We start from the raw sequence: 15655 nt of genomic DNA, 5'->3' as shown, positions 1-15655 counted from the left end.
TGGGAAAATGGCATGAAACCAACTGTGAAGGAGGCTGTTGAACACTTCTGAATGGAGCATGGCCAATACATATATTAAACTTGTCTTCTACTTTGTTCTTGTATTTGCTCTCTACTTATCGCCTAGAAGCATCTACTATTGATAATTTCTTTATTTTTATTATACCTTATGCAACACATGTTTTATGGCAAGCAACGTTGTTCAGCATCTTTCTGCTAGCATAATCAGTAGCATCATGAATCAACATTGTTGTGGGAAAAAGTAGAACAGCTTCCCAGTTTATTTTGTTGATCTAAGCTCCACTCCAGTACCCCCAAACTACTCTCGAGCTACTGCATTTCCATCCTTATCATACAAAGTAGCATTTTTTCCATTTCAGAGATTTTCTCTATCTTGCAATGCATGTCTGGACTTGCATTGATATTCTGCATTGAATTAGACTACAACCATACTTTACTGCACAGCTGTTGTAACAGCTGCTTAATACTTTTTTTTATATCTTCAACTTTTATCTTCAGATCAACACTGTTTTCTCAAATGTACTGTCACTTTCTTTGCAATTTCTACTTATTTAAAACTTTTTCCCCACACTTACTGTAGACCGTTTTGTAGGGCTGGGACGATATGCTTTTGTCCCAATTAAATTATATCACGATACATGGGGGCCGATTTGATTTGTGTTGAGATTTTCATATATTGCGATTCTAGAAGTTTCCTTCTTTAACAAAAACAAAAGTTGATTGATACACTTTACACTAGACACAAATATCATGAGACATTTCTAAAAACTAATTGTTTTTTTAAGAAGAATGCACATCGCATGTCAGTCAGTCAGTCTGACATTTATTTCATTTGTGAAGAAGTACATAACATGTATTTTCTGCATTTTCTGCTTCTTCATCTGTTTTGCTGGAGACAGATATGATGTAGTCGCTGTCAGCGGTACCGTAAAAAAGAAAATATTTAGGTGAATCATTGGTAAAAAAAAAAAGGAAAAAAAAAAAAGATCACAATACATAAGATTTTTGATTTTTTTTCCCAACCCTACCGCTTTGTATAAGGTTGAAAAGTGCTATGTAAGTGCAGTCCATTTACCTTGTTTTATTTCAAAGGTAACAATTTTATGTCTTTACTAGCACCAGTATTGCCCAGGAAAAAGTGACCAATTCACATTTAGCCAATTTCAGTAATTTTAAGTCACCTCTATCCTCCTAAACTAGCTTGCAGAGAAGTAAGCGCCTTGAAGACATAGGTGAATAACTGTCTGTACCAGACAAAACTCCTGCAGATTGTCTTTGATTTCACAGTCTGACACATATCCTGACCTAGTGCCAACTGTGATTCAGGTCAGCTATTCTTATTTCTGAACTGACTGCCTTCAGAGCTTTGTGTTCCTCTGTTCAAGCTTTATACTGTAGATTGTTATAGTAGGCCAAATTTGTCCGTGCCCTCAATCACAATCTTTGAAATCTAAAATTTTAACTGTTTAGTTAAATAAAAACAGTGACAATTTAAAAAATATATATATGTACTGTGTCTTGTTTGGTGCCAAGTGCTAGAATAGTAAAAAGTAATTTCTTATGTGTAGACTTATGTGGTGAGAACATTTTTACTTAATAAAAGTTTTCATTATCAATCAGTCGTTTGAACAATTTTGCCATGACATATTTTATCAGGAAGCATTAGCTGTGACTGTACCCTAGCTCAACAGGAGACACATGATTAATGAAATTCCTCTTCATCTGTCATAACTTTTAAGTCCAGGCATACTGGACTACATGCCAGGACTTTGCACTAAATCTTCAACAAGCCTCAAGCACAGAACTAGCTGTCCAAGCAAATGTGTAAGATTAAAAAAAAGCATATTACTGGTTCTTTCAAGTCATTTTCAACCCACTCTTAAATTTTGTTTAAGTTACACTAATTGGAGCTATATAAGGTCACATTTTAATGCCAAAGGGAATATAGAGGAGCTGGGATGGCAGCAAAAGAACATTTTTATCTTTGTCAATTCAAACCCAAATTGATTCTGTTAGCCTGTTCTCAGGAAACTTGGCTCATTAAAATATACAACAATAACACTTTAATCAGCCAGGCACTGATTGGAAACACTACTGTGGCCCAGTCCTTATGGTTGATTCAAAAAAGCTTGACTTTTCTGAGAAGGGCATGGCTAAAAATGGTGAAATTAATTCCCTGGGATAATACTAAAATTCCATTACTTTCTGGACATGCAAAACAGTGGATCTTATCTTAGAATGGCTAACACACATCTATTTTAAGCCTATTTGGGGGACTCATCTATTTTGGCCATCTTGTCACCACCAAATCTTTATGCTGTTGGAGTGGGCCTCTTCCCTACACTACGCACACTGCAAGACCACTGTTGGATTTAAAACCCGTCAGTACATGGACATCTCATCTCTTAACCTGTCTACCAACTGCTTGGCTCAAATGGATGACAACAGGCTCTCCAAGCAGCTGTCTGCACATAAACTCTTCGCCACCAAGATTTTAAAGTCACCTTACGCTCTCTGGTCTGTGGTGTGCTGCTGAAGGGCACAGATAGCAGACCAAGGGCTACAATTGCCACTTTGCTGATGTTGGCTGCTGATTTTCAAGTCAGGCTGAAATGGAGAGTTTTTTTGGTTCGTAGCAGTCTTGATGAAACATTTCATACTGGTCAGTGAAATAGCATGCTCATGGAGCACAGTAGATAGTAGTAGATCATACCTGTCAATGTCATAGGATAGTGGCGGTGAAAAACAAATTAGCTGTCTTCACCCGCCACTTGTGCTCTCTGCTGCTCTCATCTGCGATGCATAACACTTGCAATATACGCTCACATACTCCTAAACCTCACCAGACGGTGGAAATTACTGCTTCCTCTGCTGTGTGAGATTTGCATGATCAAGGATGTGATGAAATAATAGCCTCTGAATTTAACCCCTTAAGAGAGGAAAGTAATTACCGTCTCATATATTACAGCATAATTGCAACATATACAATATGGTAAAATATGGCGTTATATGCGTCTCATTCCTGAACGAGTAATTGTATGTTTTGAGCACAGATGACTATATTTTGCAAGCACATTACATTGCATTTTGATTGAATTGAATTAACACTCGCAAAAAATAATTTAGTTTGAGTAAACAAAAACCTATTCCGTGCACAATAAATGTATTTTTTATTTATTTATTTTTTTACCTCTGCACTCTGCACGCTCAACTCTTGACCATGGATGTATTAAGAGAACTGGATACAGTGTTCGGCGGGAAGCCCCGTACATTCCAATGAGAGTGCTCAAAAGCACATAAAGCAAACATGGAGCTCGGATCTTCCGCATTGTTGGCCCATGACATCACGATGGACACGCGCACTAGCAATAATTTGTTTGTGTTGTCTTAGCAACCGGTAGCAACATGCTCGTTCATGAGCTTTTCACTCGTGTCTCTTACAAGTGGCGAACTCATGAACTCGCCGTTTTCATTGTCTAAAATATTCACTAACGTTAAACATTGTGTTTTCGTTGTTCCCGATCATTTACATGCTTAGCTAAATAAATGATAGATGTATTTAGCTAGACAACCAAGGAGATTTAATAATTATGTTGTGCTAGCTAGCTAGCTACTAACTAGCGCTAGCAGTTAGCCTGCAGTTTCGTGAACAAAGCTCATCCATGGCTTCAGCTCTCATCCACGTTACAAGCTTTACAGCATACGGCCCTTGGATGTATCATAAGAGAGAACCACGGCGATGTAATCACTATGTCTGTAGTAACGTTACGTAGGCATATAGCTAACTATGTAGCTATAGATCTTAATACAGTCATGCTAGCTACCCCTGATGTTAGCAACTAGCTAGCTAGCCGATAGCCCGCAGGTTTGGGAAATGCTAATGACGTTACATCCACGTAGCTAACAGGCTTTACAGCATACATACATCCCTCGGATGTATCATGACTTCATAAGATAATACCATGGACGTATTAATAGAACACATGGTGAATTACAACCATTAGCTATATCCATTATTACAGCTAGCTACATGAGCTCGGGAGAACAGTCATGTGAGCGGGCGGGCGCAGTCCCGCGGCTCTGCTCACGTCCATTATGCGCGTTCATCATGCCTAATTTAATAATTCTGGATTTGTTACTAGTGAATGTTAAAAATGTTACAAACGTGACGTTTTAAACAAGGACCCTTTAATTGTTCGGGCTGGTAAGTTGATATACCCTGAAACAAATGATCCGCTGAAATATAGACGTTTCTTTCGACATGCAAAGTCCATGTGAAAAGTCTTTCTGGGCCATGGGGTGCAGTACCACCCCTATCCGCTAAGCCCATGGTGGCTTTTAGACATGGTGCTCTTCCTGGGGGTTTGCTCTTGACCAAGGGGGTAAGCCTCTCCTCGGACCGCGAACCTCCTATGGCGCCATTTTAATGCTACCAAGCCATCACCTCCCGTTAGCATCCCATTGACTGCCACTCATTTTGATGTCACTTTGACAGTGAATAACTTTACATCTGAAGCGTTTAAAGACTTTATTTGTCCATTGTTTATTTCTAAAGAAACATGACAATGTATAAAAGGCTCCATCACCTTGTACCTCACGTTATGGCTCCGTAGCAGGTGTTTTTGTAAAAATAGGCTAACGATTGTGTCATGACCATGCGACTTACTGTTGCACAGTAGAGAAATTACCGTATAGTACAGGAGAAGCGCGCAGGCAGTTTCGTCTCACATTAGCTGTTTGAGTGTAATTACTAATATTAACTTGCATTTTAGTTAGCAAAAATTATCCTGTTCCTATGTTATCTCCTTACATATACCTACTACACTCTCCGTCCCTGCAAGATTGGGAATGATTGAGATTTCTCTTGGCACAGAGTACCAGAAGACTTTCAGACACGTTGCTCACGTCACATTTACGTCTTCGAGCTCAGTTGGAGGCTGCGCAGTAACGCTAGCCATCACCGGAAAAGTGCTTCTAAGTGGCCTTCACTGGTCTCCGTCCAGAGCAACGGGATCTGTTGGTCCATTTAATATATGTCAATGCTCTTGACACACTCGCTCAAATTTTCACAGCGTTACAAGTGTGCCACAAAACCAACCAATTGGAGAATTAAAGGTTAATTGTGATTGGCTGTTCGTCTCCAATTAGATTGCAAGTAGCAGGAAACAAAACTCTTGCAGGAACTCTTTTCAGTCAACACCTGTTGACTGGTCAGAATTACTGGTACAGCAAATACCGACTACAGTGGAGCTGTTCGACTAACGTTACTGGATTAAAACACATTTCAGTCAGTATTTTGTATTATTGTCTTATATCACAAAAATGTTTTAATATTTGTGTGTACTATAATGCCGTTGTTTTGTTTGACTCATATCTCCTTGTGTGACTAACGTTAGTTTGACTCATCCTTCACAAGCAATCTAGCTAATTTATCACACTGCAGCCAACATATGTCATCTGTACAGGCCTCACAGCACTGTAGCTAAATTAGGTCTCGCAATGCGAGACTGAACAGTAGTAGGCCTGTCACACTATAGCCACATGTAGCTAAGTAGTTTTTAATACTTTGGTTACATTACCATGTTTTATTAACCTGAATTCTGTTGATATAGCTATTAGCTTGCGAAGGAGCTATCCGTTGCTAACGCTAATGTATCTCAAAAAGCAGAAACGTTAGCTAACTACTGCCAAGATACGGTTTCACTGGAGACCAGAGAGGTGTTGTAAGACTCGTCTTAAAATGAAACCATATCTTGGCAGTAACGTTAGTTAGCTACTGCTTTTTGACATAAATTAGCTAACGTTAGCGTTAGCAACGGATAGCTACTTTGCAAGCCAATAAAATATAGCCTTGGCAAACAGAATTAAGGTTAATAAGTAAGGGTTAATGCCCGACGAGGTGTCCATTGTTAGGTATTAATGGATGACGCCGAAGTCCATTAATACCTAACAATGGACACCTCGAAGGGCATTAACCCACTTATACCATGGTCACTTGCCAAATAACATTTTTAAACCATTAGTTTATATTTTAATTTGTTTTACAATCGAAATCTAAAGTTTATCCAAACAATAACTCCGTTTCCCTGGTTACGCCTGACAGTTTGACTAATACCTGGAACAATCATTCCCATCCATCAGGTTCTTATGCAATGCAAACGTTGTTCACTCCCCCAGGAAATAGGAAGGACCTTAGATACGACTTGTCTCCCTTAGCAACCGGAGATATTTATAGTCCGCTCAGCTGATAGAACCCTTCAGTTTAGCTACGAGCCAGAAAGGTAACGCTATGCTAGCAAGATCCAAAGTCAATAACATACAGTTGGCAATCAGTAAAAATAAATTGACAGTATGTTTAACAACAAGACAAGCTAGCTATCCAGCCATGTAATTGTCCCCAAAACAATATAACGACTTTTACGAACAATTTGATCCGCGATGTGTAACGTTACTGTTGGCCGCAGCGGCGCAGCCTGAAGTAGCGAGCGACCTGAACAGTGAACGGGATGTGAGATAACTTTATTTTCTGTGAAACAAAGTCAGTCCAGAGTGGAAGTATAACTTACTTCTTGCAGTTTGTGTGTTAGCACCATCCTATACCCAGATAGCAATTTATCTTTGGCCCAAATGTGGCCCACATATGCAGTTCTCTTATGGCCCACATTTGACCTTGAATGACGGCGCTGACCTCAGGTGAGTGTGGCTCCCGAAACTCAGCCACAGGTCCCCCTAATGTGGCCCAAATATGCAGTTCTCTTATGGCCCACGTTTGGTTTAGTTTGAAATGTAAACAGACTACAGATAACTAGTTACCCAGTTTAAAAAGTAACCATTTTAATTACTTTATCAAAGTAGTGAAATTTATTACATCTGATTACTTTTTGATTAGTATTCTAAACATGTTTATAACTGGGCTATACAGCTGAATAACAGTGAATTTAAACCAGGCAGTTTAAACCTCACAGTAGTACCAACATAGTCAGACTTATAAAATGCAATATCTACATAAAGCTACATATAAGCTTTTTAATTGAAAAGATTTTTTCAGATGTAACCCCATTGTAATACTAAATTAATTACATTTTTCCTCAGTGACTAGTTACATGCAGTTTCTTGCTCCCAAACCTATAGAAACACAGTGAACCAGCAGCTATCAGGGTGCGGCAGCTGACTGATGTGCATTCGCAGACTCAAACAGTTTAGAATTACAAATTTACAAATGTTCCCTAAATACCTCAATTGCCTCAGAAATGCCATGGTAGATGCTTGCTAGCCCTAACCCTGCACCCAGAGAACCTCTAGTGCATACTCAGTTACTGCAGTAAGGAAAGTCAGACGGGTGTATGGTAAAAGTTAGCTTGAAAATAAAGTTTTTAGGCAGCTTGGACTGAATTTTGTAATGCTTTTTATTTGCACATTTAACAGTTAAGACTGGTCCTGGCTGGTTTCTGTCTCAAGTTCTCTGGCTGTTTGTCTTTTTAACTCTGGAACTTGGAGATTGTTTCAAGCTACAAATTGCCTTGAACCTTTTCAAACTCAAAAGTGGGCCTATGTTGACAATACCTGACCAATTTGGTATTCCTAGCTTCATGTTTAGGTTAAGTGTGTTCAGTATTATAGTTTTGTCATTTTAAGAAAAAAGGAACACATACCAATATTGAACATTTGAAAACACACTAAAAGAAAATTAATCTTAACATTTACTAAAATAGAACATGTTAATAGTATAAAATGAATCTTAACCAATCTATAAAACACAATAAAACAACTATTTACGTGTGTGTGTGTGTGTGTGTGTGTGTGTGTACCCCCAGGATCCTCCAACTTAAATTCAAGGCTTTTTAAGACCTTTTTAATACCATTTCAAATTAAATTCAATGCCAACTTCGTACCCATTCCGACAGAAGTATGAGGGGAAAATGTAAAATCTGTATACATTTTTCAACCCTAGAAAATAATGATGTACAAGTAGGCTACTTGAATTAAATAAAACATTTTATTTAAATTATCAGTCAATCAGTCAATTTACTGAATAATATAATCGAATTAAATAAGATATATTACACTGCATAATTTTACTTTTACTTTTGGTACTTTAAGTATATTTTGATAATACTTTTGTACTTTAACTTAAGGGAGATGTTGAATGCAGGACTTGTAACTGACAAGTAACTTGTAACTCTACACAGTTTTTTTCTACTTTTACTGCAATACATGATCTGAGTAAGTCTTCCACCTCTGTAAATCACCAATAACAGTCATGCATGAAAACCTGCAGCAATGTTTAACACTGAAAACACACAGCTCAGTTCAGCGTTTACTTGCAGCTCTGCTACAGTAGCAGATAGCCGTTAACATTACCTGCCGGTCACATCGTCTCTAAATAGTCCGCTCACACTGAAGTCCTGCACAGATCAAGAGATGTTAGAGTCCGATGACTGCTCGATACGCTGCCCTTCTCGCCCTCTCCGAAATCTTTTTAGACAGGTTGAGTTGAGCCTCGAGCGCAGTCAGCGCCACCAGCCTGCCGTACTGGCTCGTCCTGAGGGCCTTCTCTGGTGTCTGTTGAGGAAAACAAACACAAAACACAGAGTGAGGTCTGATGTAACAGACATAAAATGGACTGAGTCTTTAAAGTACATATCTTAGAGTTTTACTTACATTTTGTAGCCTCGCTATAAACTCCCTCTCCTCCTCCAGTCCCGAGGTCCCTGACTCCTGGTAGGGGACAGGGGTTTCGTCCTCGGAACTGGAGGAGGAATCAGGATTGTGGGACCTCTTCCTGGTGGTGGAGGCTTCTGGTGACTCTGGTGATGGTACAGTGGGGGTGAGGGCCTGGCGGAAATCCCTCATCCTCTTTGACTGGGCCACGTTCAGGCTGAGGACGTAGAAGCAGTCAGCTGTGGCCGTGTTGTGGCACAAAGGTGGCCACCATCTTCTGCTGCTCGGCAGACAGGTTGTTCTTTGCCTTAAAACAGTAGAAGAGAAAAGATTGCTACAGCCAGCATATAGCTTTCTGATCACGGTCGGAAACTAAGCAATCAGGAAAAGTTAACACATTGAACATTTAAAATTAAACAGCTGATTAACGTGAGCTTGTTGCTCCGTGTGAGCTGATGACCTCATCTGTTGACATTTCTGAATGCCTTCCTACAGCTGCTTCATAAAAGCTTTCCACACAAACTAACGTACATGTGTCATTAGTATAGAAAAAAAATTTGATTTTAACTGTGTCGGGCTCAGACACAAACTTCTTAATGCCTGTCGGACGCGGGCCGGGCTCGCACAGAAAAATTCGGCCCGATCCAGACTCTAGTGTGTGTGCATAACGTTATGAGCAGTTTGCAGTTCACTGTGCCGCTAACTGCTCGCATCATCTGTACCGATGATCTAACATGTCCAGGGATACCATATATCGTCTGCAAAAACTCCCACAGTTGTGCACAAGGTCTAGGATACTGTACATCAAAAACATAAAAAGCCTTAAAGCAGGCATCTACTGCCCCAAGAAGAGATGGGTGCTCCAGGGCATGTCCATGCACTATAACAAAGGCTTGCGATAACAGATGCCTGTCCCCAAGAAGAAGCACATGTGGGACCTCTGTGCTTGTCCTTTTCGTAAGGTATTCAGCGATGTTTGTTCCAACGTGTAGAGAGAAAAAAAACTTTATAAAGACACCTTTACTTCAGATATTAACCCTCGTGACAGGCATAAGCTTGAGTGATAAAATGAAGGCCAAAATTATATATAATCTATGTGGATTTAAATTATGTATTAAGTAATGGGTTAACAACTGGAAAACTATGTCTTTCTGTGTTTGCTCTAACAACATTTCGTTTTAATAATGATAACAATAAACTGAAACAGATCATTGTTGTGCAGTGGTTTGGTCTGACAAGTGTGTGTGATAGGTCTGAGAGAGGTAGGTAGTAGAGGATGGATACCCCAACTGAGCCCGACTGGACCCAATGGGCCAGGCCGGGTTCGGGCAGATATTTAGAAATGATGTTCGGGTTCAGTCACATCACAACCAATTTTAAGCGGGAAATAAAAGGAAAATGTATTGAGGTCTGCAAATCTTCAGACAATCTGTTACAATACTTGCTGACGCTTGTTTTATTTGTTACATTTGTATTAACTCACAGGCTGCTCACCTATGAAAGCTTTTGTAGATTCGGCGTAGCTGGGGCGGACCGTCTTTCTCCGGATTTTGTAGGTGCCGTCACCACAGGTAGCAGAAGCAAAGCGATGTGCCTGTCTGCAATATTGCAAGCATAAAAGTCAAATGTAAAATTCTACAACTCTGTATCACATTCTGGCGACTACATTTCAAAATGCAAAAAAGATTCCCTGACCTTGCTCTGACTTTACTACAAAATGCTCAAATTCCTTGATTTTCCGTGCCTGGTATAGACCCTCTTAAATGTCACGGCATTCCAGAAATGTAGTATAGTGCATGCAGAGCAATGCATTATATTGTTCTTTTCTTGTTTCTTCTTTTTATCATTATTCTTCTTCCAGGCCCTAATTTGACTAGAACCGCTTGCTGTAGAAATTCCATTCAAAATATTGATGAGTTGGTCCTTGTGCAAATTTTGGGTCTATGTCTTCTCATGTGATTTATACTTTGAGATACTGAATAAGAACTAATAAGCTCTTTGTGACATCAGTGAAACTTCATTGAACTCAATCTAACTTAATTACATTTGCAGCACCTGATCATTGATTAAAATGTGTGAAGTCCAGAGAAAATTTAACTCAGGTTCTTTTTTTCTGCATGGAAACTGGTCAAATACTAAGCCGTATAGATGACACATTTCGTTGATCGGACCAGTATTATACTAAAATATCAGTGATCATAAAGACATTTATTTGTAACAGCAGGCCTAGGCTATTTTCAGACTATTTGTTGATTTACAGCAGGATTGTTAAGTGCTGCATCAAAACCAAACCTACAGGATATATTGTTGCATTTCGGGGCAGTGGTATCAGAAAATATTACCGGCAGATACCCACATTTACAATATCAGTATTGGACATGAAAAAGTTGTATTTTGCCATTCTTATTCATAGTACATATATGTCTTTTACTAAAAACTTATAAGCTTTTATAAAATGTGCCTACCTTCAAATGTAGAGAGTAAATCACCCAGGTCCCATTCTACCAGTTTATTTTGAACATGATCATCCATCTACAGGAAAACAATAATAATAAAAAACATTACAAAGCTGCCATATATCACTTTCAATAAGCATTCAGAAATGTCAAGCAAGCAAGCGGTCATTCTCATTACGCCAACAACATTTGACAGCTAATAACATAATGAATAATCAAGAATAGTTATTTTGGCAGGCAACACACGCGCGCGCGCGCACACACACACACACACACACACACACACACACACACACACACACACACACTTCACTGCCAGCACAGGTTAGAATCAGCCAATTTCTATATTGCATTAGTGGAATTCAGCTGCATGGAGGTAAAGTACTCCGTGACAATAGCTCATGCAGGTCAAATTTAACACGTTGGTCCCAATTGATTAGACTGACGCAAGACTTCTTTGCCAGGTTGTTCACTAACTAAAATGAACCTATTGGCGGGAACCGGCGATGTGTTCGCCTGTCTTTGTCAGCATTACAATTTGTATTTTGTATTTAAAGGAACTACATAAAGTACTTAATACATAACATTTAGTAACGTTACACAAACAGCTAAAACACATGCAAGCCTGAGCATTCAAAGTAGGCTACATAATCACTGAATACAAATTTCGCTCTTTTTTCTGCATGTTCACAATTCAGCAAGCAAGATGGCGGCGTTCGTCTTTTAACACAGTCACGGTCATTCGTAACGTAGGCTGAGGACGGTTACCGGTAAAAAAAAATTTGCCGCGCATTTTAACACTTCTAAATTAAAATATCCAAAACTAATTTACCGTTGGCAATGTCCGTACGTTACTAACGGTCGGTGGATTAGCTAACATTAGTAACGTTTTATTCATAAACCGCTCCTTAAACCGAGCTAGCTACCAAGCCAATGTAGCATACAATGACTCAGATATATCTTAATAAATAAGAAAACCGATAGACAACGTAACTTTGAATGTGCAAACAGACATAGAAGATAACAACGATACAGCCTTGAAATGTCTCCATTAACGACTCCTTTGAAATAACGTTAATTAAGTTAAATGTCACACTTCATAAGCTAGCTAGCTAGCAGCTGGCTAGCTTATGTGAGTCATTGTATGCTACATTGGCTTGCTAGCTAGCTAGCTAGGTTAGTGCCATGACAAATGTTAGCACGCTTAAACGTAGCTAACGTTGATTTAGCTCGGTTTAAGGAGCGGTTTATGAATAAAACGTTACTAACGATAGGTAATCCACCGACCGTTGGTAACATTCGGACATTGCCAATGGTAAATTAGTCTAAAGTCTAAAAATGGGCGGCAATTTTTTTTACAGCTAGCAGCTAACTAGCTAAGTTACGTTAGCTAATGTAACATTAGAGTTTATTCTAGAAGCACTGTTTAACAAAACACATTTTCAGCAACAAACTACCGGTAAAATGAGAATGCTTACCTCGCTTCCCTGCCCCAGGAACCAGATGTGTTTTTTAAGAAAATTAGTTGCTGCTGTTCAGACTCATCGAGAGCGAGAGACGACGATGTGGGGTGACTGGGGGTTACGTCAGTTGAAGAGGTGCGCTTGTTTTTCCCTGTGTGAAGATCCAGCGGGCGGGGTGCCAGATAGAGCGATCTCTTCAATGTGTTTCTGTCTTCGCCCGCCGTAGTTCTTTGCTGGTATTTATTTGTAACGCAAATCGTGATAGGATTTATATTTAATAACGTTACTTGAATAAAACGAAGCTAAAACATAAAGTTATTATTGTAATATCGTTAGACTGTTTTTAAACTAAGCTAAACCATCTGATCTAATCTACGAAACAAACGTTTTTTATACGTCTTTTATGTCACGTTTTTTATTCTTCCCATACCATGTCATGACTCGTGTGTGTGTGTGTGTGTGTGTGTGTGTGTGTGTGTGTGTATATATATGCGTGTGTGTGTGTGTGTGTGTGTGTGTGTGTGTGTGTGCGTGCGTGCGTGCGTGCGTGTTAAAACAATGTCATCCAAAATAAGGCGGATCAGCAGTGTTGAAAAACTGAAGCCTGGATTTCGTTCAACGTCATCAACCAAATGCAATGGGTTATAATATGTTTAACCATTTTGTAACCCAATTATGGGTAAATTTATACATTTCAGGCTTAACCCAGCATATGAGTAACCAAATTAACCCAGCATTTTTAAGTGTGTAGGGTTTTCCCTCAATGTCCTATATATGCCTTCCTGCTTCATTTCTTCTTGTATTGAGGAACAATGTGGGTTGATTACTGTCATTTTTATTTTGCTTGACCAACAGGTTGCTGGTTTGATCCCTGGAGTGACAGGATAAATGTGGGCAGTCAAGTGAAAGAGCAGCACGCCCTTCTTTTTCATTACCACTGCTGAAGTGCCCTTGAGAAAGGCACTTAGCCCACACATGCCTTAGTGGAGATGTTCAATAGCCAATAGATATGACTGTGTGATTGTGGTGGGCAGCTTTTAGAATAATAATAAATGAAATCAGTTTACACAATTTTGTTTTTGTTTTTTACATTTCCCTTCTTATAAAAAAAGTCATACCAGTTTTATCCACTTCAGAAATGCTAGCTAATAGCCTTGCATGAAATTATGAGATAAATGAGACATTTTCCAACATTTTAAAGGGACAGCATATTTACCAAGTGTATGTGTATGTACAGTTGTGCAGTTAAATGTACAGTACAGGAAGTGATGTCAGAACTCAGATTTATTCAGAATAAGGATTATTGTTGAGTCACAACAGTGCCATTACAGGGAGAGAGACATTTTCATAATATTATTTATAATATTTAGTTGGTATTTTATTTTGTTATGTTATCCACGTCATAAATGTGATATTGGTGTAAACATCATTGCATTTAAAATGGGAGCGGAATATATTTTTTAAACTCAAAATGCTGAGAAAAAAAAATGTATTACAGTAAAAGTCAATAATTTAAAAATGTGTCTATCCAGTGGCATACGAATATTCTGCTGTTGTAGTCAATCTTCAGCATTTTATGCATTTTGTGGTCTGAGATACTTTTGCGCACACCACTGTAATTGAGTTGTCCCCAAATATTGCTGAGACATGACCTATCAGGGATAACATAATGCAATGCAGTGCGGTGTCATGGGGGAGTGACATTCAAAATAATCAAATATCAAATAAATAGTCTAGATTTATTTGCCTCATAACATCACTATATACTTCCACATAACTCTTGCCCAGTGTATCATATTAAGGCTATCTGCTCTACAAGACAGGCCAGCATACTTCATCCATAAAATGTGGTCTGGCTCACACAGCCCTTGTTGTAACCCTGGCTCTTTACATTGGGACCACCACCTGACAGTCGGCGCAACCTAGGTTGGGCCCGGCTTCTTACATTTGGGCCAGGTCTGGCCCACACGACACTCACCGTAACCCAGGTCGGGGCCGGCTCCTTACATTTGGGCCACATCTGGCCCACATGACAGTTGCCCTAACCCAGGTCGGGCTTGGCTCATTACATTTGGGCCAGGTCTGGCCCACACGACACTCACCATAACCTAAGTCAGGCTTGGCTCATTTCATTTGGGGCACATCTGGCCCACACGACACTCACCGTAAACCAGGTCGGGGCCGGCTCCTTACATTTGGGCCACATCTGGCCCACACGACACTCACCGTAACTCATGTAGGGCCTGGCTCCTTACATTTGGGCCAGGTCTGGCCCACACGACACTCACCGTAACCCAGGTCGGGGCCGGCTCCTTACATTTGGGCCACATCTGGCCCACATGACAGTTGCCCTAACCCAGGTCGGGCTTGGCTCATTACATTTGGGCCAGGTCTGGCCCACACGACACTCACCATAACCTAAGTCAGGCTTGGCTCATTTCATTTGGGGCACATCTGGCCCACACGACACTCACCGTAAACCAGGTCGGGGCCGGCTCCTTACATTTGGGCCACATCTGGCCCACACGACACTCACCGTAACTCATGTAGGGCCTGGCTCCTTACATTTGGGCCAGGTCTGGCCCACACGACACTCACCGTAACCCAGGTCGGGGCCGGCTCCTTACATTTGGGCCACATCTGGCCCACATGACAGTTGCCCTAACCCAGGTCGGGCTTGGCTCATTACATTTGGGCCAGGTCTGGCCCACACGACACTCACCATAACCTAAGTCAGGCTTGGCTCATTTCATTTGGGGCACATCTGGCCCACACGACACTCACCGTAACCCAGGTTGGGGCCGGCTCCTTACATTTGGGCCACATCTGGCCCACATGACAGTTGCCCTAACCCAGGTCGGGCTTGGCTCATTACATTTGGGCCAGGTCTGGCCCACACGACACTCACCGTAACCCAGGTCGGGGCCGGCTCCTTACATTTGGGCCAGGTCTGGCCCACACGACACTCACCGTAACCCAGGTCGGGGCCGGCTCCTTACATTTGGGCCACATCTGGCCCACACGACACTCACCGTAACTCATGTAGGGCCTGGCT

At 40.5% G+C, this 15655-nt stretch overlaps 1 long non-coding RNA gene across 2 annotated transcripts; it reads right to left on the bottom strand.

Annotated features, from left to right (window-relative positions):
- Nucleotides 1-8906: 8906 nt before the first annotated feature.
- LOC116048285 lies at nucleotides 8907-12674 on the bottom strand. 2 transcript variants are annotated; one of them, XR_004897504.1, is made up of 4 exons: nucleotides 12616-12674; nucleotides 11147-11213; nucleotides 10176-10279; nucleotides 8907-8988 (listed from the first exon to the last, which is right to left on the bottom strand). It is a non-coding gene; the product is annotated as an uncharacterized LOC116048285 (long non-coding RNA). The 2 variants fall into 2 exon arrangements; XR_004104601.1 differs by lacking the exon at nucleotides 10176-10279.
- Nucleotides 12675-15655: the final 2981 nt, after the last annotated feature.

The sequence above is a fragment of the Sander lucioperca genome, chromosome 5 (assembly GCF_008315115.2).
Source record: "Sander lucioperca isolate FBNREF2018 chromosome 5, SLUC_FBN_1.2, whole genome shotgun sequence".
NCBI lineage: Eukaryota > Metazoa > Chordata > Actinopteri > Perciformes > Percidae > Sander > Sander lucioperca.
This window is presented reverse-complemented; position numbering and strand designations above follow the sequence as displayed.